A 9,235-nucleotide genomic window follows, 5' to 3' on the forward strand; every position below is an offset into this window, starting at 1 on the left:
GAAGGAACGAAGGAAGAACTGTAACTAATGATCATTAAGTATGTATGTGCATGAGTATATGTGTGGTGTGTTTGTGTGCGTACATATATATGTATGAATATGATTGTGTGTGTGTATATATATATATATTATATATATATATATATATATATATAATAAATATTAGGGATTAAATCCAAATTTACAGGGAAAAAATCAGATTTAGGATTAAATCCAATTTTATAGTAAAATATTATATAATATTAATTAGAGACAAAACCACTATTTTGCAAAACAAACAAGGAAAGACTTAATCAATACATAAAATTTTAATAAAAAGTAAAAAAAACGCCACTACAATTGTTTCATGTCTAATGACAATCTTCAGGTGGATTTCCGATTTTCAAATCAGTTTCAATTTATGAAATTGAAACTGATTTGGAAATCCACCTGAAGATTGTCATTAGACATGAAACAATTGTAGTGGCGGTTTTTTTACTTTTTATTAAAATTTTATGTATTGATTAAGTCTTTCCTTGTTTGTTTTGCAAAATAGTGGTTTTGTCTCTAATTAATATTATATATATATATATATATATATATATATATATATATATAAATATTTATATGTATATGTATGTTAATAAATCTCTGAACGAGGTATAAACAGTAACTGCACGACAATGTGAGGTATATTTGCCATCTCAATATGGCTAACCACTAAGGGTGGGTGTTACTGTAGCTTGTAGCCCCAGGAGAACATCTCCTCCAGCTGGCTATAAGCACACTTTCTGTGCCCTATCGGTATTTGCAAAGAGAGGTCATCCTTCCCTCGTCAACCTAAGTGATACGCACGGATATATATATATATATATATATATATATATATATATATGTCTGTGTATGTATGTGTGTGTGTGTGTGTCTATGCAAATATACATAGTGAGAGAAAGGAGGAAAGAAGGGAAGTCATTAGTAATCCTTGATCATCATTCAGCACATGCATAAGGCTTTTATTTTGCAACCAGCCATCCAAGGCCCATAACTCCACTCTTATTCAGCGAGACTCAGAAGTGCGTACGAAACGCATGGGCGCAAATTTTGTCCCCTAACGAAATCCTTCTCTATCTCAGAAATATTCTACCTAGTGATATCATAATTATCATACATATGTCATCTAAATTTTGCCTCGAAAACGTAGTCTCATGAGACCCGAACTTATCCGGATGTGTGACAAGACTTATAACCTGTCTGCCCGAGATTTTTCAGTAAGGCAGACAGGAATAACGTTCTAAGGAGTGAATAGCTCAAACAAACGATGCAATGCCGGATTCGTGGAGTGGGCCCACGACCTAACAACCGCCGGCCTAGCTATGTTATCAGAAGATCACCCGATTTCACCCTCACAGATTCAGTGTTTTATGAAACAGTTGTTGATGGTGATATGTAGCATTAAATTAAACCAGATCACAAGTGCTCCATCCGTGATTATCATATCATACACTTGATTACTACTGAATCAAAATATGTGAAAAATAATCGCTTTCATCAAATTATAAATGTCCTTCTCTTAACCTGTAGGATACGAATCAAGCAAAAATTTACTATTATTTCTAGCAAGCTGTTAGATAACATAGTTATACACATCTTTCGATATTATTGGCAAAACATTTCTTATGCCCTTTGCTGTTCTCAATTCATAACAAACTCGTGCAATGATCCTCAATTAAGTATAAATAAGGTTTAATTATATATACATACATTTACATACACACACACATACATATATATAGTGAGAATTTACAAAAAAAAAACGTAAGAAGAAGACGGGTATGTAAACAACAAACAGACGTATTAGTTTAACGCTCGGGAAGTGAGAAAGTCTTTTACGTTTCGAACCTACGCTCTTCGACAGAAAGGAACACAGAAATACATACATATATATACATACATACGCACACACACACGCGCACAGACACACACACATTGAAATTGATGGGAGAATCCAACAACAACAACAATAATAATAATCTTTTCTACTCTAGGCACAAGACCCGAAATTTTGGGGGAGGGGACCAGTTGATTAGAACTTAATTTATCGATCCTGAAAGGATGAAAGTTAAAGTCGACCTCGACAAAATTTGAACACATATATATATGTGTGTGTTTGTGTGTCTGTGTTTATCCCCATAGCATTGCTTGACAACCGATGCTGGTGTGTTTACGTCCCAGTCACTTAGCGGTTCGGCAAAATAGACCGATAGGATAAGTACTGGGCTTACAAAGAATAAGTCCCGGGGTCGATTTGCTCGACTAAAGGCGGTGCTCCAGCATGGCCGCAGTCAAATGACTGAAACAAGTAAAAGAGTAAAAGAGTAAAGAGTAATAATAATAATAATAATAATAATAATGATGATGATGATGATGATGATAATGATAATAATAATAACAGTATATGTGTATGTATATATAGTATGTATATTCACGCACACACACTCAATGAGGAAAGGATGAAGGACACCATGTAATTAATAGTCATTAAAAACATGTATGTGTGTATGTGTGTGTGTATGGGTGTTTATATGTGTGTATCTATGGGTGTGTCTAGGAAAGGGAAGGCACAAAGGAAGAGAAGCAAGTGATCGCCATTAAAGATAGATAAATGTAAATGTAAGATGGATTCTATGCGTAGAATCACGAAAATCTCGCATCAGTTGCATATAAAGAGGATGATAAAAGTGTTTAATTGTTGATGAAGTTGAATGATGGAGTGTTAAGACAGAAACGAGAGAGTTGCGTGTCAATTGATTTTAATGCAAGCATTGCGAAATCGCACCCACTCACACACAACGCGCGCAGACGTGAAGGTGTAACGGTTGCGAAATAAATATAACAATATTTAGACGAGCAATATCGTTAATTTGTTAATATTTAAAGCTGCGTGCGTGTATGCGTGTATGATTATATATGTATGTATGTGTGTGGTGGGGAGGAGGGTGTGTTGAGTGCACTTTTAAAATGCTATCAATCCAATGACAGAAATAGCTGACATTTTCAAAGGATAAAGTAGAGTTAATATGACGGTCCTGTTGGTTAATTGAACGGGAAAACAGTCTGAATTTTCACAGCATCTAATGGACACGCCCAGGCACTGAATAGTGAAAACAGCGGAATGCGAGGAAATGAGTGAAAATAGCAGCGGCGTTTCACGAGTTTGAACGGGTGAAAAAGCGATAAAAAATAGCTTTGTCGTGAGAAAGCTAATTCAAACGTTTTTTGCAGGAACATTTTATCTGAGATTGACATTTCTTTTTTTTTTATTAAATGGTAAGAGGGATAAAAATAGATTAAAATTGAAGGAGAGAAGATGAAAGAAAGATGAATATAAAAAGCAGAGACGAAGTTTATAAGGAAATATGCAAGTTGTCATCAAAACATGAAACCAAATGCGGTGAGATAATCGTTGGAGAAGGCTCAGAAGATATGACAACTAAAATATTTGGAGCATAAGAAGTCAGTGGTCTTAGGAAATTGTTGTTAATGATGTACGGACCTGTGACTTCAGGCTATCATGATTCATATTGATACAGGTTTATCATATTGATACAGGTTTATCGTGCAACAAAGAGAATACCCTCCATCAGGCATTTGCCATATTCTGAACGCCTTACTTCCCTGGGTTTGGATACATTGAAACTCCGACGTCTGGCAGCTGAATTGGCAGACACCCATATAATTATTAACCATCTTACAAACAATATCTCTGAGCACCTTTTCAAACTCCACCTGTCTAACACCCGTGGACATGTTTACCAAGTCAGAAAACAGCACAGCTCCCATGACTTTTGGAAACACTTTTTCATGCTAAGAGTTGCTGAAGCATGGAACAAACTGCCAGCATCAGTTGTTAGTTGTCGGAGCACTGCATCCTTCAAAACTTCCATGCTTCCTGAGATTCGCCAACACTACACCTGATTTTCTCCCCTCCATACACACGCAAGAATGTATCTGACCCATACACTGTTCGCTTTCCAGACATTTGTACATTACTGCATATGCTTTATACGCACTTTTGACAAGTTGTGGTGCACCTGAGCACTGTATACAATAATTTCATTATTATTTTATATCAGATACACGTTTTAACAACTCATATCTTTCACAAAACTAATTCAGGATAACAAAAAAATGTGCTTGGCACCTAGCATGTACACGAGATGCTTACACGTTTGTATCACTTGGGAATGAATTATTTTATAGCGTATGGATATTAAATTTTGTATTTTAATACAAATGTATTTTATATAGATTGTTAGAGTTTATGAGCGATGATCTCTTTACGGATACAGCTGCGACGCCCCTAACGGAATTTCAGGAGACTTTCAGGTCAAGATAAAGCCATAACCAACCGATATCACTATCATAGCCGAATGAAGATAAAACCAAGAGAGACAGCAGTATTATTAAACTGACTTGCCCAAGATGGACGAGGAACGATCGAAATTCATGTCATTATGAATGTATATCTCACACACGGTATTATGTCGAACGGGTGTAGTCACAAATTGTATACGATTTCACAAGAAATACTTTTCCGTCCTCTTGTCGAGACAATGAAATGAAACTTATTGTGATAATTGCTAATTAATCCGAAAGAACAACACACACATTTAGAAAACTTCTTTAGAATTACAATTAGGTTATCCACCACTCTGAGCTGTGGGTCACGGAATAAAATTGACCCCACAAGGAAAATCATTCCCACATGCTGGAATCGATACTCTATTATTTTTATGTTTTATACTGATATTATTTATTGAACTGCAGCAACGTTAGGTCAATAATGCAAAGGGTTCTAGACAAGCATATCGACCCAGGAACATATTTTTAGATCGGTTTTATATTGATCTTAATATTGCTTCTAGATGGATTTATTTGCAACATTGTACACCAAACTACACGCACACACGCGCGTATATAATTGCACATTCACACAAATGTATAAAGTGTATGAGTGTGTTCTATGTATGCGTATACATACACACACACACACACACACACATCTATATAAATATATATATATATATATATATATATATATTTATTGTTGTATTTAGGAATGGTCATTTTTCCTGTTTAGCCAATAAAAACACATGCACTATATATTTGGTGTTACTTTGATTCAGCGTTATTTATTTTTTACATTAATCTTAATCTTATTTCGGCCAGAGTTCTTTCGTCACACTCCTGTGACCGCATCAGTAAAAACATACACACATGCACATACGCACACATCACACACACACACACACACATACGGCGGGCTCCTTCTAGTTTCCATCTATGAAATCCACTCACAAGGCTTTGGTAAGCCCGAGGCTATTGTAGAAGAGACTTGCCCAAGGTGCCGTACAGTGGGACTGAACCCGAAACTTACTACACAGCCGCTCCTGCGCTTATTCATATAATACTTTATTCGAAACGTAAAATACTTTCTCACTTTCCGAGCATTAAATTAATACATTTGTTTGTTACAGTTCTATATTTAAGAGATGAGGAATTATGCACATTATTTACATTATTTACATTTCCCCAAGACACCTGATGAAGGCTGGAGGATATATCAGCTGAAACATTGTGTTAACAACAAACAAGATGAGGACAAATATCCGTCAAATATAAATAATGTAAATAATGTACATCTGTTTGTTGTTTACACACCCGTCTTCGTCTTTTGTCTATTTTTTCTTTTTGTAAATTCTCACTAATACTTTATTCACTTACGCACATTTCAAACGATTCTGAATTCAGGTTGCACGCTTCACTGATTCATTGATTGATCAAGTAATCATCCAATTTAAGGAACAATTGTCCCCGGAGACATTCTCTTCAAAGCATCAATAATGTCACAATACGTTTTTTTTTTCTGGGCGCGATATACAATCAGATCTAGAAGGAGATGACAGATTACCTCCCTTTACTTCTTGTCCTAGAGCGTTTCCACGGGCTTGGCTGTTAGTTGCGGAAAGAGAAGCTGGTGACGTAAAGTCTGTAAAGAGAGGACAATTGTAGTGTGTACTTCGTGTCTAAATGAAGTCGCATTGAAGTGTGTAAGGTTATTTAAGTTCAAACCAATTCACAGTAGTAATAGCATGGCCAATTTAGATTATTTAAGAATTTCAGGTTTATAATCGTTGAATCAAATTTTATTCCATACAATATATTCAAAATATATATAAGAAATTAAGTTACAGCCGTTAAATAGAATTCTATTTAAATGAAGGATTTGTTAAAAAAATGAGGGATAAAGCCCATTACTTTAGAAGTGAAAATTATAGACCGCAATAGAAAATTGAGGTAAATTTCGAAGTAATTAGCAAAGGTGTGATTACAAGAAAATTAAAGAATAAACTGAAAATAAGAAAGATGAATCATTAAAATATAATTCACGTATCAAATTAATTCTAATTCAGGTTAATTAGAAGAGGTTTTCGTATATTATTATGAGTTGGTTCATACGAAAAAGTGTCTCGATTGATAACATAATTAAGGCATTGAAATTAATTATTTGTAACAGGGCAAGTAAATATTTGTTTGCAATGCTATTCTAGGATTACGAATCCAAATATGTAACCTGAGAGCTAAGATTGCGCTCTTGGACATACACACACCATCGCGGCGCGCACGCATATGTGTGTGTAGATAATCATATCTATACATGTATATACATATATATTTTTCACACACACACACACACACACACACACATATATATATATACAGACATACACATACATACACACACATTTGTGCATGTATTTACATATTCTTTTATTCTTTTACTTGTTTCAGTCATTTGACTGCGGCCGTGCTGGAGTACCGCCTTTAGTCGAGCAAATAGACCCCAGGACTTATTCTTTGTAACCTTAGTACTTATTCTATCGGTCTCTTTTGCCGAACCACTATGTTATGGGGACGAAAACACACCAGCATCGGATGTGAAGCGATCGAGGGTAGGGGTGGACAAACACGGACACACAAACACACACACACACTCACAGACAACATATATATATATATATATATATATATATATATACGACGGGCTTCTTTCAGTTTCCATCTACCAAATCCACTCACAAGGCTTTGGTCGGCTCGAAGCTATAGTAGAAGGCACTCGCCGAAGGTGCCACGCAATCGGACTGAACTCGGAACCACGTGGTTGGTTAGCAAGCTACTTACAACACAGCCACTCCTTCGCCTACATAAACACGTAAATACACATACACATATGGCGACGGTTACACAAGAGCACATACACACGCATACATGCATATATGTGTCTGTAAGAATAGAGAGAGAGAGAGAGAGAGAGAGAGAGAGAGAGAGAGAGAATAGCAAACACTGTTATCTTAGTTAGCCTCGTATTGAGACAGATATTGCTAAAGTTCCGTAAGACATGTTATTTATTTCTAGAAATAAATAACAAATGATATTGTATGTAAAATAAATGACGGTATGACCCAACCAACTGACCATATAAGGGCTGTGGACTATCTGTATCTATGTAATACAGCGATTTATCATCTGTACAACTATGCATAAAGTACATACATACATATATATGTATATACTTGTGTGTGCGTTTGTGTGTATATATATACATATAATTTTACATATGTATAAATGTATGTATAGGTATATGTGTATTTGTATAGTATATATACATATACATATATATGTATATATATATATGTATATATATATATATATATATATATGTATATGTATATGTGATATATATATATATATATATATATATATATATATATATATATATATATATATATATATATATACATATAGTTGCATTTACATCTGACTGTGTATTCACGCATACATATTTACATAGAAACGTATATGTATACAAGACGATAACCACTTACAGTTTGCTGCCGATTTTTTCATTCGTAAAATTTCTTTCTGACTAAATGTTGATATCTGATACATTGATATCCGTTTAATCTTTGTCCTTTCGTCGAAAACCGCTCCATATTCCAACCTTGTAACACGCTGTTGTTTTCACTTGACTTATATATTTAATGTAAACTTCAGTAGCCTATCTGGTCCTTATTCTCACTGCCATAAGACATATGCTCCATGTTATGCGAGGTAAACGTCAATATATATATCTGGTAAAATACGTATTGATAATACAATATTTCTCTGCGAAAGTCATAAACAATCATACAAATGTAGAAATAAACACGGCAGAGCTGAGTAACAACGATAAACGCAGTAACTCTGATATGTTCTCATATATTTTGTTGTATGCATTTTGGGTTTATTTGCTGTGTATGCGTTATAGGATTTTCGCAGAGTATATTACTTAAGTAATCTCGTTATCTCAAGATATTCTGTAGAATCTAATACATCCTTGAATGTTACAATTAGCTTGTACAATAAACAAACAGTCTACATGTTAGAGTTTCTTGTTTGTTGTTTAGAATATAGATTAAACAACTATGATTAGAGCGATCAGAACGAAGATAAAGCCATTTGTATATTAGTTTGTTCGACCAGTAACAAACAGCAGCATTGAACTTCATATAATGCTGTTATGTAGAAGCAAAACGCAACGCCTATGAACCTAGAATGTGAAGGAAAATCAGAAGAATTCATACTTCACTCTGCTGAACATTCTGGTATGTATTTGCTTTGATCTCGTAGCCATACCAACATAAAGAGAATTTGATTCGACATAATATGATTTATGTAGACGTTTATAACAATTATCTCGTTATTATGTCTTGCTTGGAAACTCTTTCTGACTCACACCAGCACCAGTTCATTTCATTCAGTTTGCATATGGATCAAAATTCCATATGTTCATCTCTCTTTTACGCCTTCCTCTTTTCGTTTTTCCTTCTTTTTTTTCGAATCAGAAAACTGAGGCAATAATTAGTTATTTGATTGTATTTAAGCACCAGTCATAGTTTCATTTTTATGTAACCGATATTCATTGCTTTGTTGTCTGTTAGATTTATATTGATCTGTTTGGATAGCGTATTTATTTATTTTGTTTTCTCCTTATCGACTCAACACTTAGTGTTTTGTGTGCTTACATGTTATTATAAAATGGTGGAGAGATAAGAATTGTCTGCAATTCTACAGTTAATGTTTCGTTTGACTTGTAGGTCCGAATTCACAGAATGTTACAGTTTCTTGTATAAATTGATATTTTATATTATCAACC

At 34.4% G+C, this 9,235-nt stretch overlaps 1 long non-coding RNA gene across 1 annotated transcript in view; it reads right to left on the minus strand.

Annotated features, from left to right (window-relative positions):
• LOC118764992 overlaps nucleotides 1-9,235 on the minus strand; it is a 113,330-nt gene that overhangs the window by 14,434 nt on the left and 89,661 nt on the right. The window contains exon 2 of the long non-coding RNA XR_005000835.1: nucleotides 5,951-6,028. This is a non-coding gene — a long non-coding RNA (uncharacterized LOC118764992). The remainder of the gene's footprint in view (nucleotides 1-5,950; nucleotides 6,029-9,235) is intronic.

This window comes from Octopus sinensis, linkage group LG10 (genome assembly GCF_006345805.1).
Source record: "Octopus sinensis linkage group LG10, ASM634580v1, whole genome shotgun sequence".
Classification (NCBI taxonomy): domain Eukaryota; kingdom Metazoa; phylum Mollusca; class Cephalopoda; order Octopoda; family Octopodidae; genus Octopus; species Octopus sinensis.